This window comes from Phocoena phocoena, chromosome X, assembly GCF_963924675.1.
Source record: "Phocoena phocoena chromosome X, mPhoPho1.1, whole genome shotgun sequence".
Lineage (NCBI taxonomy): Eukaryota > Metazoa > Chordata > Mammalia > Artiodactyla > Phocoenidae > Phocoena > Phocoena phocoena.
Window position 1 is genome coordinate 128698636 of NC_089240.1, and position 20823 is coordinate 128719458.

The 20823-nt window shown below is 59.3% G+C and overlaps 1 protein-coding gene and 1 pseudogene across 1 annotated transcript in view; one reads left to right on the forward strand and one right to left on the reverse strand.

Moving 5' to 3' along the window:
- The window catches only part of TEX28 (testis expressed 28), a 188697-nt gene that overhangs the window by 121082 nt on the left and 46792 nt on the right, over positions 1 to 20823 (reverse strand).
- On the forward strand, positions 14662 to 15463 carry LOC136142726 (melanoma-associated antigen 8-like; annotated as a pseudogene).

Sequence of the window (20823 nt, forward strand, 5' to 3'; positions counted from 1 at the left end):
CTTTCTCCAAAGAGGCCTTGGGTCGGCTGGGGGAGGGCGCCCAGGGGCCCAGCCAGGCGGCTGCTGCTTGCGAGCAACTCTTTTGTGACTCGGGGTTTCCTTTTCTCTCTCAACTGCGACCTCAGTTACACTTCTACCACAGTCCCCTGTTTCAGAGAGACTGCCCGCACCTCCTGGTGAGGATGAAGCCGAGAGTGCGCACTAAACCAGCATCCGGGCCGGTGGACGGCGAGCCGGCAGCCCCGGGGCACCTCCCGGCGCCCAGCGCCGCGGAGCCGCAGGACGGCCTCCCACCGTATCCTGAGCACATCCAGGGGACCCCGAGCCACCCGCAAGTCGACCATGCCTCCGCCCTGGCCAGGACTGGCTCTGTCGCTCCAGCCCCTCCTCGGACAGCAGCCGAGCCCCCCGCGCCGCATCCCAGCATGCAGGTTCTGGTCCCTCTAGTCCCTGTCCTGGCAGAGGTGGCCCAGCCAGCCGAGGTCCCCTGGCTCTGCTGCTCCTGGCCTCCCGCCCAGATGAGTCCTCCCTGGCCCGTGCCGGGCCTGGCCGCCGCACCCCGCCAAGTCCTCAGCCTTCCCCCCCCCCCCCGCGCAGCTCCCGGGGGCCGCGCTGCTGCCTCTTGCGCACCCTGGATGCCTGAGGTGGCCGCCAGGCCTGCCGCCCCCCTGACCTTGATCCGTTGGCCGCTGAGCCACTTCTGCCATCGCTGCGTGGGCTCCCGCTCTTTCCTGGAATAGCCGGCCCCTCCAGGCAGGCCCACAGAGGACCCTGACCAGGCAGACCCTGCAGACACACGGAGGTGGTGACGCGGCCAGAACCTTGCAGGGCAATAAAGAGCACGGGGACTTGAGAGCGATGTTCCACCCAACACGTGTTTGGCGCCTCCGTCCTGGGCGTGGCTGAGCAGTTGATTCCCCTCAGCAGGAAACGATGACAGGTGACAGCCCACCCCCGGCACGGTGCGGGCACCTAGCAGACACCTGGAGAAGCCCCTCAGACGCCCTGTGTCCACTCACTAGAAAGACCCTTGAAGGGCTGGACAAGCACAAGGAAGGCCCTGGCACCCGCGGCTTCACAGTTGCGGGGGCATCGTGTCCAGCAGGGTCTCGATTTGACAGATGAGAAGAGCTCAGGCCTCCCCGGTCAGAGGTCTGAAAAGAGCCCTTCCTGTCCTGAGACGCACAGGTGTGGAGGTGACGGTCCCTGGCAGGGGCCTGCGGGTGTTCAGTTTGGGGGTGCTCTCTGGTGTCTGCAGAGCAGGATTGAGGTTTGCTTTTCACTGCGGGTCCTGCGTCTGGAGACATTTTCCTGGTTCACTTTTCCTTGCCTTTCGAGCTAAACACTTCAAGGGCGCCATGCTCCACCACCCTCTGGGCGCTGGGGTGTCCAGCTTATACCGCGAGTCCTTGTGGTCAGCGCCCAGTGGTGTGTACAGAGCACTGAAGGCCAGGGCGCACCCCCAGCTCACAGCTGCTGCCTCCACGTGTGGGGGATGGGCCGGGGGGCCTGGCCAGGACTCTGTGGCTGTCACAGCGATAGGGCGACATCCCCTCCCAAACACTGCTAAGGAGGGGGCGGGGAGCGGGAATTGCCTGGAGTTCCAGGGGTTAGGACTCTATGCTTTCACTGCGGTGGCCCGGGTTCAATCCCTGGTCGGGGATCTAAGATCCCCCAAGCCTTGTGGGGTGGCCAAAAACACAGAAAAGAGAAAAAAAGGTGGGTTGGGGGAGGAGGGGAAGTAGACTCAAGGTACCAGGAATGATCCAAGCACCAGCAGCCAGAGGAGCCCCGGGTCTGCCCGGGTGAGGGGTGGTCCCATCTGCCGCTCCCGTCTGTCATGATGCCACAGCTAGTGCACATCAGGGGGGTCTCTTGAGCAGCCCAACAGCAGTGCCCCAAATGAACGATGCAAAAATGGACAGAAGGGACGGAAGAAACCGGTCTACAATAGAAGTGGGAGACTTCGGTCCCCCCTGTGATGGATTCAAATGGATCCCCCAGCTCCCACCCCAACCATTAAGTCCACCTGTTGCAGTGCTAATCCCAAGCTGCATGTATTTGGAGATAGCACCCTTGGGGAAGTCAGTAAGGTTAAATGAGGTCACAAGGGTGGGACCCTAGTCCGACAAGAGCGGTGTCCTTTGGAAAAGAGAAGAGACACCGAAGATCTCCCTGCCTCCCTCCCTCCCTCAGCCTCTCTTCCACCCTCCCAACCTCCCTCCCTCTCTCTCCCTCCGTCCCTCTCTCTCTCCATCCCTCCCTCCCCCTCTGCCCCCCTCTCCCCGCTCCCTCCCTCTCTCTCTCTCCCCCTACCTTCCTCCCCCTCTCTCTTTCCCTCCCTCGCCCCCCTCCCTTTATCTCTCTCCCTCCCTCCCCCTCTCTCCCTCCTTCCCTGCTCCTTATCTCTCTCTCCCTTCCCTGTCTCTCCCTCCCTCCCCCTCTTCTCTTGCCCTCCTTCCATCCCCCTTCCCCCCTCTCTCCCTTCCTCCCTTCCCCTCTATCACTCCCTCCATCTCTCTCTCTCTCTCTCTCTCTCTCTATCCTCTCTCCTTCACTCCCTATCGCCTCTCTCCCTCCCTCATTCCCCTTCTCTCTCTCCTTCCCTCCGTCCCTCTCTCTCTTGCTTTCGATTCCTCCCTCCATCCTGTGTCCCTCTCCCTCTCTCTCTCTCTCTCTCTCTCTCTCTCTCTCTCTCTCCCTCCCTCCCTCCCTCCCTCCCTCCCCCCAACCTGTGCAGGGAAGCAGCCAAGTGAGGGACCAAGAGAAAACCAGCTGTGTGCGAGCCAGGACGAGACGCCTTCCCTCACCTGGAACTGCACTTTCCAGCAAGTTGAGGTTGGACTTCTAGCCACCAGGACTGGGACCCAGTACATTTCTGTAGTTTTGGCCACCTCCTCTGTGGGACCTTGCTATGGCAGCTCTAAGCAGACTAGCACAGCCTGCTTTCATTATGGGTCCAGCGACCAGACAGCACCGCAGTAAGGGAATCACAGATTTGAACAGCACTGTGCAAAGACTAGGTCTCATGACATGTGTAGACTATTAGCCCCAAGAACAGAATAGACACGTGCTCGTCAAGCGTACCTAGAACGTTCTCCAGGGTACTCCACGCGTCAGGCCACACAGCATCCCCCAGTGAACTTAAGGGGATACAAACAAAAGGGCTGAAATCATACAAAGTATGTTCTCTGGCCAAAAGAGAGTGAAATTAGACCTCAATGACAGAAGGAAATGTGGGAAATCTGCAAAGAGAGGGAAATTGAGCCGTGCGTCCCCAAATAACCGCATTAGTCTGGGACGATGCCAAATCCCACGGCACAGGATGAGGGGCTGAAACAGCAGACACAGATTCTCACGGTGGTTCCGACCAGGAGGCCGAGAGGGAGGGTCCAGCAGGGGTGGCTTGTACTGCGGCCGGTCTCCTTGGTTGCAGGTGGCCGTGCTCTTACCGCCCCTCACGTGGTCACCCTCTGTGCACGCACCCCCAGCCCCTGCCTTCTCTCCTTGCGTGTGCTGATCCGCTCTTCCCTCAAGGGCACCAGCCATCTTGGATTAGACCTCATCCTAATGGCCTCATTTCAACCTAAGAACCACTAACTCCAGTCACAGTGACATTCTGAGGTTCTAGGGGATTAGGGCTTCAACATGCAAATTTTGGGGGGATGCAGTTCAGTCCATAACAATAGCCCAGGGACCGTACAAGACATCACAAGGGAAATTAGAAAATACTTTGAAATGAAGACAACACATAGCAAAGCCCCCAGGACTTACGGCACGCGGCCAAAGAGGCACTTGGGACCTAAAGCTGCAAACACCCCTGTTCCAATGGAGGCGACACCTCAAATCAACAGCCTCATCTTGAACAAGGACAAGCGAGAAGAAGAGGAAGGCGAGCCCAAGCATCCTGACAACAAATTTTCACGAGAAAAGAAAAACTGCGCTAATCTACGTACGCGGGGATCACAAGACGTGTACTGGTTGGGAACCTTCACTACATGGGGGAGGGCGCATCTTTCTTACACACTCAGTAACAAGAGCTACATCCACCGACCACTTCATTTGGCCCAGGCTTTTTACAAGCAGGTCACATCATGGGGAAATTCACACCAATGCTTTTGCCTTGTACTATTAGGAGGCCCATTTCACAGATGGAGAAATCGAGGCATAGGGAGTCTCCATGATTTGATCAGCTTGTCACTAGAAGGACTCTTATTCAAGCTACGCATCATATGCGTGCAAAGCCCCATCCCCGCACTGGCCTGACCTGTCTCCCCAACAGTCAAGGGGGATTCAGCTGTCCTCCACGGGGTCCTGCTATCTGATGCCTCAGGCCACATAATGGGGAAAACACAGGGAAGCCAGGCATTAGTGCCCATGAGAGCCTGACACTGGATTCTGCCCACGTGGCCTCCCCAGGCCCATCAGGTCACCATCTCTCGTGAAATGGACACGAGGGCCAGGGAGGAGGGTGAGGGTCTAGGACTGAGGGCGTGAGGATGGAGAAGGGTCCTGGACGTGGGGGTCCGAGGCACGGCCCTCTGAAGGCGGCTCCTATGCTCAGGCTTGGGCCCTGCTCTCTCCTTCCACTGCCCACTCTGCTCCCTTCTGCCCCACCGGCGTGGTGGCCCCACGTTCTCCTGCAGGCTCACTTCCCCGGGCACACCGGCTGTCAGGCAGGCGGCAAGCCTGCATTCAAAGCACGGGGACCGCCGGGCCGGCGGACTCTCCGCATCCCCACGGGGCGTGAGTGTCTGTGCCCTTCAGGGCCCTGCGGATGCACCTCCTCCTGGATGCTTGCTCACACGTGGCTTTACACCCTGCTGCTGTCTTCTGAATGTCACTTGGCTTCACACCCTGCATCCCGCCACCAACCCAGCCCTATGCCTGTGCCCAGCCCCAGCTCAGGGACCACGGACAGGCACAGGCCCGGGCCCCCGCACTTGCTCACAAAGGCCCCTAAAGCAGCAGCCGGCGATATTTGCCACACAGGAGGGTAGGCGAGAGCCAGGCAGGAGGTCAGCCCTTTGCCGAGGAGGCTGGAGCTCAGAGCAGACTTTAGCTGGGGCTGGGGAATGGGGGCTTCTCGGGAAACAGGGCCACGGCTGAGACAACTCACACCAGCCCCTCAGGGGGCAGGCTCAGCGCACGTAGAGAACGTCAGAGCTTCCCGCTGACGGGCAGCAGCTCCCGTGTGCCCTGCCCCGCCCTGGTCAGGACTGGCTGGGTGCCGGGGTGGTGTGTGCTCGTCCAGAGTCTACTGGGGAGGGTGCTGCTGCCCCCCTGAAAAGTGCCTCCCTGAATGTCCCTGGGGCGCTCTTGGCGTGTCCCGGCCGCTGCTGCGTTGCCTGCCACGGCCGTCCCTGGGCTAGCACTGTCCCCCATCAGTCAGTTCACTGCACGAACGGGCACTAGGAATCCCTGCTTTCCCCCGGCAGTGCCCCACGGGGCTCTGGTCCTGGAGCACCCGTTGTCCCAAGAGCACCCCTTTCCTGCTGGGGTCCAGGGCTGCAGCTCACCGGCAGAGGCATCTGCTCCCGCCTGCCTCCCCCGGCCAGCCCAGGGCAGGTCAGATGGGGTCTGGTGGGTGCTGCTCCTTCCACCTCTCTGGGGCGGCGGACCCTCTTCACAGCCTGCATCACCGGGACCCCAAAGCCCTCTCCTGCCTGGCTCCTTTCCAAACCTTCATGCGGGTCTGCGGGTGGCTGGGGCCTGGGGGAGCGTCCTGGGGACCACGCCTGCCACCTGCTACAGCCTGTCCCTCTGCTCAAACACCCTGATCGGGGACACCAGAGTCCTAGGCGGCTCTGCGGGTGGCTGACAGGACACGCCTGTGCCTCTCGCACTCAGGCTCAAAAACCAAAACCTCACGGTCACATTCAGAAGGCCATCAGTGTACTCAAACATTTGGGCATTACGTAGGGAATGATTTCAAAATAAGTCGGAAGCACAGAGATTCGCCCCACATCCCCGCGGCAATGATCATCACTTACCAACCACGAGGAGGCTCGCCGAGTGGCTGCATCACGTCCTGCCAGCTCCACCCGAACCATGATATTGGTGTGGGGGGGGTGGGGGGATGCTTCTCTGGGACTTTCAGATAAACATACATGCACGAGGTCATCAGGACCGGGGCCTAAGCGGCTCTTAGTCGGGGGACAGGCAGGGCAAAAGCCAGGCTGTGCAGACCGAGGCCAGGTTCCGGACAGAGTGGGCGCTGTGGGCAGCAGGGTCACCCTGAGGGGGACTCGGGGCTGGGCCCCACGAGGACGCCCCCGACCCCAACGGGGCCGCTCGGCAGCTGGCGGCTGCCCTCCTGACAGACTCAGCACAGCCCCGCGGGGACGGATGGGTGCAGCTCAAGGACCTAAGGGTGCGGGTTGCTTGAGGGAAATGCCCTCCGCCAGCTCCCTGTGGGGCAGCCTCTCTCTGGAGCACCTCCAACCCTGCCCAGGGCCTTAAAGGCACAGAGTCTGGCGTCTCACATCTAAGGGGCAGAGGCGCAGGACGTAAGACCCTGGGGGAGGAAGCACAGTGGTCTGTGTCTGTGTTGTCATGGCTTGAGGACTAACCCCCGACCCCGGCGTGCCTTCGATACAGATGGCCGTGACAAAACTGCTTCTGCTCAGAATTCAGTGGCAAAGGGTCATCCCATGACCCCTCCTAAGTGAAGAGGACTCTGGCAGTGCTGTGTCCCCACTTGTGCGGGGAGGAGAGGAAGACAAGATGGGGACGAGCACCTGACGGCTCTCCAATGCCACACTGCCTAGTAGAGGCTCAACAAAAGCAGGGCTTACCTTTTGTGATGACAAAATCCCCTTCTTTTCCGGCAGGAGTGTCTGAGCAGGTTACATTGGCCCTGAAATTCTCCACCTTTTCCAAGTGCCCACCTGCTATATGGCAGGTGCTTCAAATCCAGGATCCCACGTAAGGTTCACGTTGTCGTACGGCGCTCAGCAGGGAGGGCCGCCTCTTTAGCCCCCGGCGCCGTCTGCACCTCCCACTGCAGTGACCTCCCAATCCCATTAGGCCCAGAAGTTGCTCCTTCCTTTCGATGCCAGGTCACAGCCCAAACCTGTGGGTCTCTGATGCCGCCGTATTTCTGCACCTGCCTGAACGCGGGGACACTGGCGGACGTTGCTCCTTAGTGGCTAGGACTTATTTCTAGTATTATTCTGATCCCAGACTCTGTCCTTCTCCCCTCTGGAAGTTGCTTTCTTTTCATGACATCTCAGAGAATTTGCAGCTCCATAGGAAACGGAATAGAAAACCAGTCAAAATTGCTGTTCTGTGTGTTTAACTCCTGCAGGATATATTATTCAATTTGGATGTGTGTGTGTGTGTGTGTGTGTGTGTGTGTGTGTGTGTGTGTCTGTCTGTCGGCATGGAGGGAAGGGTGGTGATTTCCCCAGCTGGGGGCAGCTCACGCAAAGCTCCCAGGATTCCAGTCACACGGCGACTCCTTTCCACTTCGGCAGCCTCTCTTCTTCCAAACCCCCTATTTTCATCCATTTCATCCCACTGAAATCTAGACCTTGCTCACAAGTGGCCAAAGTAAACTCCAGGTGACTAAAATGGTCGTTTCCATACAGTTGGTAATTGGCTCTCCCAGGGCAGGGAGAGGAGGGCCAGCCCCGGGAATACCGAGCAGGGCTTCAAAGAGCAAGACCCTCATTTCTCTGGAAATCCTTGCAGATGGCGGGTATGAAACACCTACCTCTTCACTGTGGCCCACTGCAATGCAACAAGAGCCAGCACCCCTTCCTTCCTGCCCCAGGGCGAGATTTCTCCCGGCTTTATCCATGGCCCAGAAGGACATCTCACAGCAATGTCCCATTTCAGACTTTCCCCTCCAACCCAAGACACACCCTCTGCATGTCTGGCTGCTGCCACCGCCCAGCTTCATCACCATCACCTCCCACAGAAGGAACCCCCACTTCCCAAAGGCCCAAAGTGCCCTGGCTCGGGGCACTTAACACTCCAGGGCTCGCTCCTGGAGCCCCACCGCCTCGTCCCATGTTGTCTTATTCTGTGGGACTTAGGGGACGTCTCACCACCTTCCTCATGTGACAGCGGCTCCTAGACCATCACTCTAGGTGCGGGTGTGTCCTGCTTTTCCTAGCGTTCCCGCTACTAACACAGGCCCTTCCGGAGAGCAGAGGCTCCGTGGAGGTCTGCGGAATAAACAAGCCAGTGGGCAGGGGGCTTATTGACAGAGATGAACCTTCTCCTACTTTCTTAAAATACCCGTGCAAATCCAACTCAACAGAGATAGTTCGTTTTATTTACAGAATGACAGACAAGACAGGGAAGCAAGAACTGGAACAACAATGGCTTTTATTTTTCTATTTCTTCCCCCATCTATATCACTGTTAAGTACTTCCACGTTTCCAGAGCAGTTCTGATTCCAATTCCCTGTTATCTTGTACACGGTCACAAAACGAACTGGGAGATTTCCCAACCTCTCTTACAAACAGCAAAACTCTTGTTCTTGAACTGAATTAGTGCAAATACCTGTGGGATTAACGTCATACACAAAGTTAGACACTGAAGCTTGTTTAGTCTTCTATTCAAAGAACCAACATTTGAAAAATTCCTAAAGAAAACAGACATGGAAGTCCATGTCAACATACACAACAGGAACCCAAAGATGCTGCACACCGGCTTCCCCCAACTCGCCCGGCTCTCACTGCTTAGAAGGCTGACCGCTCCCTCTTCAAACTCAGAGTGAAGGGTCAGCCCCCCTTCCTGCCCCACGGGAGAAGCTGCTGGACGTGGGACCGGCTGCTGCTCTGGCTGAGGCTCCCTCTTCCTCATCGCTCACGCTCTCTGCAGACACGGATGGGAAGAACCTGGGATCCATGCTATTGATCCTGAGCAGATGCTGCAGGACCTGCCACTTGCTGGCCTCCGCGTAGGCCCGGGGACCCCACAGGAACTCGTAGCAGGCAGGGTCGCTGTGGGGCACCTGCCGGTACTTCAGGTAGCCCGTCCGCACCCACACTTCGGTGAGCAGCTCCCTCCCGCCACAAAACCCAAGGGTGCATAGCAGTCCCCACACCTCCTCCTCAGGGACGCGGTCACCGAACAGGGTGACCATGGCCAGGACCAGCACAGGGAGGCTGGCCTCGGGCGTGCACTGCCAGTCGCTCAGCACCGCATCCCAGGTGAGGCCCAGGGTGGGGACCAGGACGTAGGTGCGCTCGCGGGGGTCCACCTCCTTCACATCCAAGCCAAACACCAGCTGCAGGCACTCGCAAACGAGGCTGAAGACCTCGGGGAAGTGGTCCTGATGCTCCCGGAGGAACGTACTCAGCATCTCCACCTCGGAGGTCGGCTCCCCGGTACGAAACTTGAAGAGCAGGAAAGCCACCAGGTCAGCCATCAGCACAGCAAGTGCCTCGCGGGTCAAGGGATCGGCATAGGCGGAGAAGGAGGGGGCTCCAGGGGAGGCGGAGGACGAGGGGAATGCGGCCTCCTCCCCCGCAGCCCCCAGCAGCGGCGCCTCCACCGGACCCTGGGCCGGGACTGGGGCCTGAAGGTCGGCCTCAGGCTGGCGGAGCTCACTCATCTCGACCGGGGACCTGATCACTGGGGTCGAGCCGTCCACGGGAGTGTGCGCACAGATGACAGGCGGGGACCTCATCCCTGGGGAAGAGAGGGGGTGTGAGCGGCTTCAGCGGAGAAAGGCACCCTGGGCAGCTCTGACAAAGGCCACTTACAGGTCTCCTCTTAAGGGCTGCCCTCGGGCCTCACAGGGGCACTCCTCCTGGGCGGCCTGTCCCCTGCCAACCTGAAGAAGGAAGTGAGGGGGCTCCTCAGGGTGCAACCAGCACAGCCCCAGGTTCTGGGGCTGACAGGGCAATGGGGGTGACTTGGGTGTTGTGGGGTGCCCTCTGTTCTGGGAGGGGGAGCCCCTGGGTACACACTCAGGGCACGCACCTCCCCTTGACTCCTGGCACTGCCTGGGCCTCCTCTGCTCTGTACCCCGAGGACACGGTCCTCAGACCTGGGCCTTCGCCTCCCGGTTCCTGGAGCCCCTGTAAGAGGAATGGAGGGCGCACCTCTTGTGTACACTGTGGCACAGTTCCGGGCCTCGGTGCTGGCAGGAGAATTGGGCCGGACTCTGTGAGGTCCCCCCAGTTCTGAGTTCCGGGGTGGGTGGTCCCCTCGGGGCTCGTTCGTCGTGCTCACTGTTCCCCTTAAGGGCCTGGACCCTCCCCTTTGCAGGCCGGAGGAGAAACTCAGAACAGGACCCCGAATCTGAACAGAAAGCAGTGAGGGGGCCCCACAGGTGGCCGCACCTGCCCAAGGCCTCCCGCGGGTCCTAGGATGGGGAGACGCTGGGTCCTCACCTCCTCCTCACATCCTGCCTGGCCTCCCAGCGCTGACCACAGGGGCAGGTTTCTGTTGAGGCCCCTGTTCCAGGGCTGGGGGTCTGCTCAGTCCTCCCTCGGGGGCCTGGGAGTCCACCCTCTGCGGACCTGAAGGCTCACCCCTCACACCAAACACCTGACCTCCTGAGGACCCCGACCCAGAGGTCAGGAAACATCTCATCTGCTGACCGTGCTCTGGCGCCTCCAAGGCCCCCTCGGAAGGGCAATGGATCCCTCCCTGTGTTGGGGTCTAACGTCCTCAGTCCTTCCTTCCTTGCGTGCAGGCTGGACTCTGGGCAGGACCTGGGATTGTCCCGTCTGCCAGTGTGAGTCCCTGCTCCTTATACCAAGTCTCCAGTCTCTCAGAGACCCTGACGTCAGGACAGGCCTACCGTGCTCATCCCGCCGCGGGGCCTCCCACAGCCACCTGCAAGGGTGGTGATCTGGTGGGTCCCTTTTGTCCACCCTCAGGGTCTCCTCAGTCCTGCCTAAGGGCCCTAGACTTTGTCTACCAAGGACCTGACATTTTACCCTCTGCGCTCATGAGACCCCCGCCCCTTAACCCAGGTCCCCAGCTTCTCTGAGACCCGGATGTCAGGAAGTGCTGCACTTGCTCACCCCGCCCTCCCAGGGCCAACTCTGTTCTGGGATCCAGGTTGCCCTCAGTGCTCCCTCAGGGCCCTCATCTTGAGTCCACACAGGACCTGGGATTCTCTCCAGTGCCCACCAGACACCCTGCCCCTTATACCCCCTCTCCAGCCTCTCTGAGACCCCGCCCCTGACGCCCCCTCTCGAGGGTCTCGGAGACCCGGATGTCAGGAAGTGCTGTACTTGCTCATCCCGCCCTACGGCCTCCCAGGGCCAACTTTGTTCTGGGATCCAGGTTGCCCTCAGGGCTCAGGGAGCTCACCTTCACTCCACGCAGGACATGGGATTCTCTCCCATGCACACCAGACACCTCGACGCTTATACCCCCTCCCTAGCCTCGCTGAGATCCCGCCCCGTACTCCCTCCCTAGCGTCTCTGAGACCCGGATGTCAGAAAGTGCTGCACGTACTCATCCCGCCCTATGGCCTCCCAGGGCCAACTGTGTTCTGGGGTCCAGGCTCCCCTCAGTCCTCCCTCAGGGCCCTCACCTGGACTCCACGGAGGACCTGGGATTCTCTCCCGTGCCCACCAGACACCCCGACCCTTATACCGCCTCCGCAGCCTCTCTGAGACCCCGCCCCGTGCTCCACCTCCGCAGCGTCTCTGAGACCCGGATGTCAGGAAGTGCTTCACGTGCTCATCCCGCCCTATGGCCTCGCAAGGCCAAGTCTGTTCTGGGGTCCTGGCTCCACTCAGTCCTCCCTCAGGGTGCTCACCTTGACTCCGCAGAGGACCTGGGATTCTCTCCCGTGCCCACCAGCCTCCCCGACCCTTATACCCCCTCCATAGCCTCTGTGAGGCCCCGCCCCGTGCTCCCCCTCCGCAGCGTCTCTGAGACCCGGATGTCAGGAAGTGCTGCACGTACTCATCCCGCCCTATGGCCTCGCAAGGGCAACTCTGTTCTAGGGTCCAGGCTCCCCTCAGTCCGCCCTCAGAGCCCACACCTTGACTCCACGCAGAACCTGGGATTCTCTCCCGTGCCCACCAGACACCCCGACCCTTATACCGCCTCCCCAGCCTCTCTGAGACCCCCGCCCTGTGCTCCCCCTCCGCAGCGTCTCTGAGACCCGGATGTCAGGAAGTGCTGCACGTGCTCATCCCGCCCTATGGCCTCCCAGGACTAACTCTGTTCTGGGCTCCAGGCTCCCCTCAGTCCTCCCTCAGGGCCCTCACCTAGACTCCACGGAGGACCTGGGATTCTCTCCCGTGCTCACCAGACACCCCGACCCTTATACCGCCTCCCCAGCCTCTCTGAGACCCCCCGCCCCGTGCTCCCCCTCCGCAGCGTCTCTGAGACCCGGATGTCAGGAAGTACTGCACATACTCATCCCGCCCTATGGACTCGAAAGGCCAACTCTGTTCTGGGGTCCAGGCTCCACTCAGTCCTCCCTCAGGGGGCTCACCTTGACTCCGCAGAGGACCTGGGATTCTCTCCCGTGCCCACCAGACACCCCGACCCTTATACCCCCTCCCTAGCCTCTGTGAGGCCCGGCCCCGTGCTCCCCCTCCGCAGCGTCTGTGAGACCCGGATGTCAGGAAGTGCTGCACGTGCTCATCCCGCCCTATGGCCTCCCAGGGCCAACTGTGTTCTGGGGTCCAGGCTCCCCTCAGTCCTCCCTCAGGGCCCTCACCTGGACTCCACGGAGGACCTGGGATTCTCTCCCGTGCTCACCAGACACCCCGACCCTTATACCGCCTCCGCAGCCTCTCTGAGACCCCGCCCCGTGCTCCCCCTCCGCAGCGTCTCTGAGACCCGGATGTCAGGAAGTGCTGCATGTGTTCATCCCGCCGTATGGCTTCCAACAACCAGCTCTGTTCTGGGATCCAGGCTCCCCTCAATCCTCCCTATGTGCTCTCACCTTGACTCCACGCAGGACCTGGTATTCTCTCCTGTTCCTGCCTGAGACCCCGCCCCTTATACCCCTCCGTAGCCTCTATGAGACCCCACCCCTTATACCCGCTCCGCAGTCTCTGTGAGACCCTGACCCTTATACCCTTCCCTGCCTTCAGCCCTGGGAGGCCCTGGGGTGGAATGAGCACTTGGCAGCGAGTCCTCACTTACGTATCCGGGTCTCAGAGAGGCTTCGGAACAGGTATAAGCGTCCGCTCTCAGGTGTGCTATGGCTAGAATGCCAGGTCCTGCGTGGAGTCAAGGTGAGGGCCTTGAGGGAGGACTAAGGGAAACATGGACCCCAGAACAGAGTTGGCCCAGTGAGGTCATAGGGCGGGATGAACACATCAGCACTTCCTGACTTCCGGGTCTCAGAGAAGCTGGGGACCTGGGATAAGGGGCGGGGTCTCATGAGCGCAGAGGGTAAAATGTCAGGTCCCTGGTGGACTAAGGTTAGGGCCCTTAGGCAGGACTGAGGGGACCCTGAGGGAGGACAAAAGGGACCCACCAGATCACCGCCCTTGCAGGTGGCCGTGGGAGGCCCCGCGGCGGGATGAGCACGGTAGGCCTGTCCTGACGTCAGGGTCTCTGAGAGACTGGAGACCTGGTATAAGGAGCAGGGACTCACACTGGCAGACGGGACAATCCCAGGTCCTGCCCAGAGTCCAGCCTGCACGCGAGGAAGGAAGGACTGAGGACGTTAGACCCCAACACAGGGAGGGATCCTTTGCCCCTCCGGGGGGGCCTTGGAGGCGCCAGAGCACGGTCAGCAGATGAGATGTTTCCTGACCTCTGGGTCGGGGTCCTCAGGAGGTCAGGTGTTTGGTGTGAGGGGTGAGCCTTCAGGTCCGCAGAGGGTGGACTCCCAGGCCCCCGAGGGAGGACTGAGCAGACCCCCAGCCCTGGAACAGGGGCCTCAACAGAAACCTGCCCCTGTGGTTAGTGCTGGGAGGCCAGGCAGGACGTGAGGAGGAGGTGAGGACCCAGCATCTCTCCATCCTAGGACCCTCGGGAGGCCCTGGGCAGGTGCGGCCACCTGTGGGGCCCCCTCACTGCTTTCTGTTCAGATTCGGGGTCCTGTTCTGAGTTTCTCCTCCGGCCTGCAAAGGGGAGGGTCCAGGCCCTTAAGGGGAACAGTGAGCACGACGAGCGAGCCCCGAGGGGACCACCCACCCCGGAACTCAGAACTGGGGGGACCTCACAGTGTCCGGCCCAATCCTCCTACCAGCACCGAGGCCCAGAGCTGTGCCACAGTTTACACAAGAGGTGCGCCCTCCATTCCTCTTACAGGGGCTCCAGGAACCGGGAGGCGAAGGCCCAGGTCTGAGGACCGTGTCCTCGGGGTACAGAGCAGAGGAGGCCCAGGCAGTGCCAGGAGTCAAGGGGAGGTGCGTGCCCTGAGTGTGTACCCAGGGGCTCCCCCTCCCAGAACAGAGGGGACCCCACAACACCCAAGTCACCCCTATGCCCCATCAGCCCCAGAACCTGGGGCCGTGCTGGCTGTACCCTGAGGAGCCCCCTCACTTCCTTCTTCAGGTTGGCAGGGGACAGGCCGCCCAGGAGGAGCGCCCCTGTGAGGCCCGGGGGCAGCCTTTAAGATGAGACCTGTAAGTGGCCTCTGTCAGAGCTGCCCAGGGTGCCTTTCTCCGCCGAGGCCGCTCACACCCCCTCTCTACCCCAGGTACGAGGTCCCCTGCTCACACTCCCGTGGGCGGCCCGACCCCAGTGATCAGGTCCCCGGTCGAGATGAGTGAGCTCCGCCAGCCTGAGGCCGACCTTCAGGCCCCAGTCCCGGCCCAGGGTCCGGTGGAGGCGCCGCTGCTGGGGGCTGCGGGGGAGGAGGCCGCATCCCCCTCGTCCTCCGCCTCCCCTGGCGCCCCCTCCTTCTCCGCCTATGCCGAGTCCTTGCCCCAGGAGGCACTTGTTGTGCTGATGGCTGACCTGGTGGCGTTCCTGCTCAAGTATCGCCCCAGGGAGCCGACCTCCAAGGCGGAGATGCTGAGTACGGTCCTCCGGGAGCATCGGGACCACTTCCCCGTGATCTTCAGCCACGCTTGCGAGTGAATGCAGCTGGTGTTTGGCTTGGATGTGAAGGAGGTGGACCCCCGCGAGCGCACCTACGTACGTCCTGGTCCCCACCCTGGGCCTCACCTGGGATGCAGTGCTGAGCGATGGGCAGAGCACGCCCGAGGCCGGCCTCCTGGTGCTGGTCCTGGGCGTGATCACCCTGTTCGGTGACCGCGCCCCTGAGGAGGAGGTGTGGGGAGTGCTCGGCAGCATGGGGGTGTGTGCCGGGAGGGAGCCCTGCATCTATGGGGAGCCCAGGGAGCTGCTCACCGAAGTGTGGGTGCAGGAGGGCTACCTGGAGTACCGGCAGGTGCCCCACAGCGACCCTGCCCGCTACGAGTTCCTGTGGGGTGCCCGGGCCTACGCGGAGACCAGCAAGTGGCAGGTCCTGGAGCATCTGCTCAGGGTCAGTAGCTTGGATCCCAGGTCCTTCCCATCCCTGTGTGCAGAGGGTGTGAGCGACGAGGAAGAGGGAGCCTGAGCCAGAGCAGCAGCCAGGCTCCTTCCAGGCCCAAGTTCACTGGTAGCAAGTGAGGCTGGTCCTTCACTCTGAGTTTGAAGAGAGAGCGGTCGAGTTTCCAAGTAGTGAGGGCCCCTGCGAGTGGGGGAACATGGTGTGTAGCATCTTTGGGTTCCTGTTGTGTAAGATGACATGGAATATCATCTGTGTTTTCTTTAGGAATTTTTCAAATATTGTTCCATTTAAAAGAAGGCTTAATAAGCTTCAGTATCTAAGTTTGCAAATGACATTAATCACACATGTATTTGCACTAATTCAGTTCAACGACAAGAGTTTTGCGATTGTGTAAAACAAATTGTAAGATTCCCATATTGTTTTGTGATGGTGAACAAGATAATATGGCATTGGAATAGGAATTTCCTTGGAAATGTGAAAGTAATTAGCAGTACAACTGAAGGCCACCACGTTGTTCCTCGGGACACCCCGTCGTCCGCTCAGTGGTGGGTGCCCTGCTGTGGGACTTTCCTGTTCCAGCCATAGGGCAGGGCCAGGCCCCGGGCATGTGGGCCAGAGGGGGAGTGGCTGACCTGGGGGAGCGGGCATTGCCGGCACCCATCTTCCTGGCGAGACACCACCCGCAGGGCCCTCAGGAAGGGAGGCAGTGGGGGGATGGAGGGCCGCCAGGTGGGGTGTAGTGGAGGCACATTGTTGGGGACCCTGGTGGGGGGGCCAGAGACCCCCGGACTCTGGTGGCTGTTACAAGTTCCTCTCTGTGTTATCATGCCCTCTGTTCAATGGTTTCAGTCAAAGTTTCTCTTAGTAAATTTCTCTGAAAGTTTCAGCTGAGTCTGGCCTCTGCTGTGGGCAATGGAGGGAAAGGGATGCTGCAGGTGAGGGCGGGGGTCAAGAGTCGGAGTCCTGCTCAGCACCCATGGGACACCTCTCCAGTGAGAGGGTAGGGTAGGCACTTTGCAGACCCAGAGATGGTGAGCGCTGTTTTCCATTTCATAGGTGAATTGTAAAGTTTTAGTGAAAACTGATAATTGCCTAAGAAGGCAGTAGAGAAGTTAAAATGTAAATGAAAACCTTGAGTATCTCAGCAGGATAAAGGGGGCATAGGAGCAACAATAGTTGGACAGACACTGCTATGGACTGAATATTTGTAAACCTCTGCCCCTCATTCACCTGTTAAATTCTAACCCCCACAGGGATGGGATTTGGAGGTGGGGCCCTGGGAAGTGATTAGCCCATGAGGGGGGAGCCCTCATGAATGAGATTACCTCCCTTATAAAAGAGGCCCCAGACGGCTGCCTCATTCTCTTGTGCCTTGTGAGAGGATGGCTAGTTGATACAACTAGACAAGAAATCAGTCCATATGAAGAAGAGCTTTATTACTATTATTTATTACTCAGCTGTATAAAGGAACGAAATTGGGTCATTTGTAGATGCGTGGATGGATCTAGAGACGGTCATACAGAGTGAAGGAAGTCAGAAAGAGAGAAACAAATATCGTGTATTAATGCACATATGTGGAACCTAGATAAATGGTACAGATGAACCGGTTTGCAGGGCAGAAATAGAGACACAGACGTAGAGCACAAACATATGGGCACCAAGGTGAGAAAATGGTGGGGGCGGGCGGGGTTGTGATGAATTGGGAGATCGGGATTGGCAAATGTACACTAATATGTATAAAATGGGTAACTCATAAGAACCTGCTGTATAAAAAAATACATAAAATAAAATTCAAAAATTAAAACAAACCAAAGAAATAAGAATAGGTTTATGACATTATCAATCACAGTAGAAAACCACCTGTGAAGACAAGTGGACGTACCTGCCACAATGGGCTCTGCATCGCCAAGTTTGCTCCCCCAACTCCGCAGCCTTGCAGGGAGGCCTTCCTATTGGTGGAAGGCCAATGGGCGTGTCTTTTGCTTCCGGAGGCGCCAAGCCTTGGGACCTCAGGCCCTCAGTGCGCGTGGCTATTGGTGCTTCCGTAGCAAAGCCCCTCCTCACGTGCTCTTCTGATCCAACCACTTTCCCTGTAAAGAGACGTCTAGAACGTTCTCCCTCATCTTCCTGGGGCTTCCGGGAGCAGCCGGAAACGCACGTGGCGTTCGCACAGAGTGCCTGGGACAGTCGGCAGCACAGTTCCTGGCTGCTCTGCTGAGACGAGCTCTTCAGCCCCTCGTGAGCGGGACTCCGGAGCCATCCACAGAGTCAGAGCAAGTCAGGAGACAGGCGGGGGCTTTGCCGGGGGCTGGACTCCGCAGGTACCGGGGGCCCTGGGAAGGAGTGGAGGTCGGGGGAGGGCTACGGGCTGCTCGGTTGGGAGTGGGGGAGCGGCGGCGGAGGGTAGCGGGCTGAAGGGGGGCTGAGGGAAGGGTCCCCCAGTGAGCGGGTCAGAGGGGAGGACCGCTGGTTTCCGGGGTGGCTGGTGGGGGGCGTTCTGGAGTCGGGGTGCAGAGGGTGGGGCTAATGGCTAAGCGTGGGTGGGGGGGCCGGAGCGGAGGGCTTCCTGCCGGTCGGGTGGGGCCGGCTTTGGGGCCAGAGGAGAGGATGACTGGCTGCGGGGGTGGGGAGCACGGGACGGCCGGGCCCCATCCCCCACCCCCCCAACCCCCCCCACCCCCCACCCCCGGGGCCGAGACCGGAAGGGAGGGCTAACGGCTCCTGCGTGTGGCGGGAGGAAGGGGGAGCTACTCCTGGCTGAGGCGGGGGTCGATGGGGAGGACTCCCGGGCGCGGGTGCGGTAGGCGTTAGGGGAGCTCCCGCCGGGGCGGGGCGTGGGGCGGGGGGGGGGCGGACGCTCGTGGCAGTTAAGGGGCTCCGGCTCCCGGGTGGGCGGGGGCAAGACGGGTGGGCTGTGCGTCTGGGGTACGAGAAGCGAGAGCCCCCGGCGCTGAGTGTGCTCGGGGGAGGACTCCCCGGTGTGGGGAGGTGAGAGAGGCAGTCTGGCCCGTACGCATGGCGGGGCGCCCGGCTTCCAGGGCCCAGAGCGGAGCGCCACCAGCTGGTGGGTGGGGGAGGGTGTATGGAGGGGATGTAGTGCGAGGGGCCGGGGAGGAGCCGCCTGGCCACGGGGGGCGTAAGTGATGCTGAGAGGGGGAGGCGCTGGGGCTGCTGTGATCTGGTGGAGGCTGTTGGCCATGGCAGATGGATTTGTGGGGGTCCAGGGAGGGGCTCTGGCCCGCTGCATGAGGCATCGAGAGCTTCAGGTCGCCTCTGTCCGGGTGGCACAGGAATTGCAGAGGTGGGTGGGCAGGGCAAGGCCCTGGCCTCCACACAGAGTACACAGATTCCTTACGAGGGTGCTTTGCACATTCACCCGGACACGCCGTACCAGAGTTGTAAAAGTCTCCATAAATTTAGCAGTATTGCAAGTTTACATGATAAGTTTTCTCGTCACGGGGGAATTTTATTTGATGGTACTAATGATAATATATCTTCAAATATTGGGAAACCCATGGATCAAAGAAAAAAAATCACAGAGGGACTTAGAAAATATCTCAACGTGAATACTAAGAAAGCACAACTTACCAAAATTAGTGGGAGGCAGCAAAAAGCGACAGGAGGAAACTGTATTCCTCTAAATGCTTCTGTTAGAAAAGAGTCAGGACATAAAATCAATGAGCTAACAGTCCATGTAGAGATGCTAGAAGAAGAAGAGCAAAGGAAACATAAAATGAAGTAATAAGAGAGCTAAGAGAGGAAATCAGTGATAGAAAGCAAATTATGGACACGACGAACAAAGCCATGCGCTTCTTTCAAAAGAGCAAGGAGACCGAGAAAGTCCTAGAACGATGAATCACGGAAAAATAGAAAGAACGCTGATCACCAATATGAGGAATGAAAGAGGGCCAACGTTACGGATCAGATGTACATTAAAAAAGGGGATATAGGGGAATATTATGGGATATTATGGAAATGTTTATGCTAACAAATTGGAAGACTTGAGAAATTCCTTGGGAAAAAGGCAGCTTCCTAAAACTGAGGCCAGAAATGTAGAAAAGGTGACGAGCCTTCTATCTGTCTTTTTTTAAAAAATTATTTTATTTTATTTTATTTTATTTTATTGTTTCTTGAGTCGTCCGCAACAAGTGCTCTTTTGTTATTATTTTTAAATTTTATTCTTTCTTTTGGCTGCGTTGGGTCTTTGTTGCTGCGCGCGGGCTTTCTCTAGGTGCAGCGAGCGGGGGCTACTCTTCGTTGCGGTGCACAGGCCTCTCATCACGGTGGCTTCTCTTGTTGCAGAGCACGGGCTCCAGGCATGTGGGCTTCAGTAGTCGTGTCACGTGGACTCAGTAGTTGTGGCTCGTGGGCTCTAGAGCGCTGGGTCAGTGGTGGCGGCGCGTGGGGTTAGTTGCTCCGCGGCTTGTGGGATCTTCCCGGACCAGGGATCGAACCTGTGTCCCCTGCACTGGCAGGTGGATTCTTAACCACTGCGCCGCCAGGGAAGTCCCTAGCCTTCTATCCTGTAAATAAATGTAATTTATTTAAAAAGTTTCCTAAAGTCAGACAAACCAAACAGGGCAGGGAGGTGCTCCAGGCTGCTGCTGTGAGGGGCACTAGGGTGGGCTGTGTGGCACAAACATGATCCTCTCCTCTTTGCACCCACAGGCCGATTCCCACACTTCAGCAGCCTGTGCACACCTGTTTGATCGCTTCCCCCCACCCTCAGGTCCTCGAAGATGGCGATGGCTCTGGCGGTATTGCGGGACTGGTGCAGGTCGATGGGCGTGAACGCTCAGCGATCTCTGCTCATCCTGGGAATCCCAGATGACTGCAAAGACCAGGAATTCCAGGAGGCTGTGCAGGCTGCCCTGCGTTCCCTGGGCAGGTACCGAGTGCTGGGCAAGGTCTACAGAAAGGAGCTGGGGTCGAGTGTTGCCCTGGTCGAGTTTGCTGAGTGTTTAAATCGAAGCTTGCTCCCCCGCCAAATACCAGGCAAGGGAGGGCCCTGGACTGTGGTCTGCCTGCCCCAGGCCCCTGATGCTGATTCACAGGATAGACCCAATTTCCCTGAGCAGCCCCAGAGACAAGCAGTGGTTGGCAGGGCAGGTGAGGCAGGAACTGCAGGTCACTCAGGAACTGCAGGGGAGGAGGAAGCTGCAGGGGAGGCGGGAGTCGCAGGTATGGAGGGAGACACAGGTGAGGAGGAAGCCTTAGGTGAGGAGGGAGGTGCAGGTGAGGAGGGAGCTGAAGGTGAGGCAGGAGCTTCAGGTGAGGAGGGAGCTGCAGGTGAGGAGGGAGCTGCAGGTGAGGCAGGAGATGCAGGTGAGGCAGGAGCTACAGGTGGGGAAAGATCTGAGGGTCAAGCAGGAGCTGAAGGTGAGGCAGGAGCTTCAGGTGAGGAGGGAGCTGCAGGTGAGGAGGGA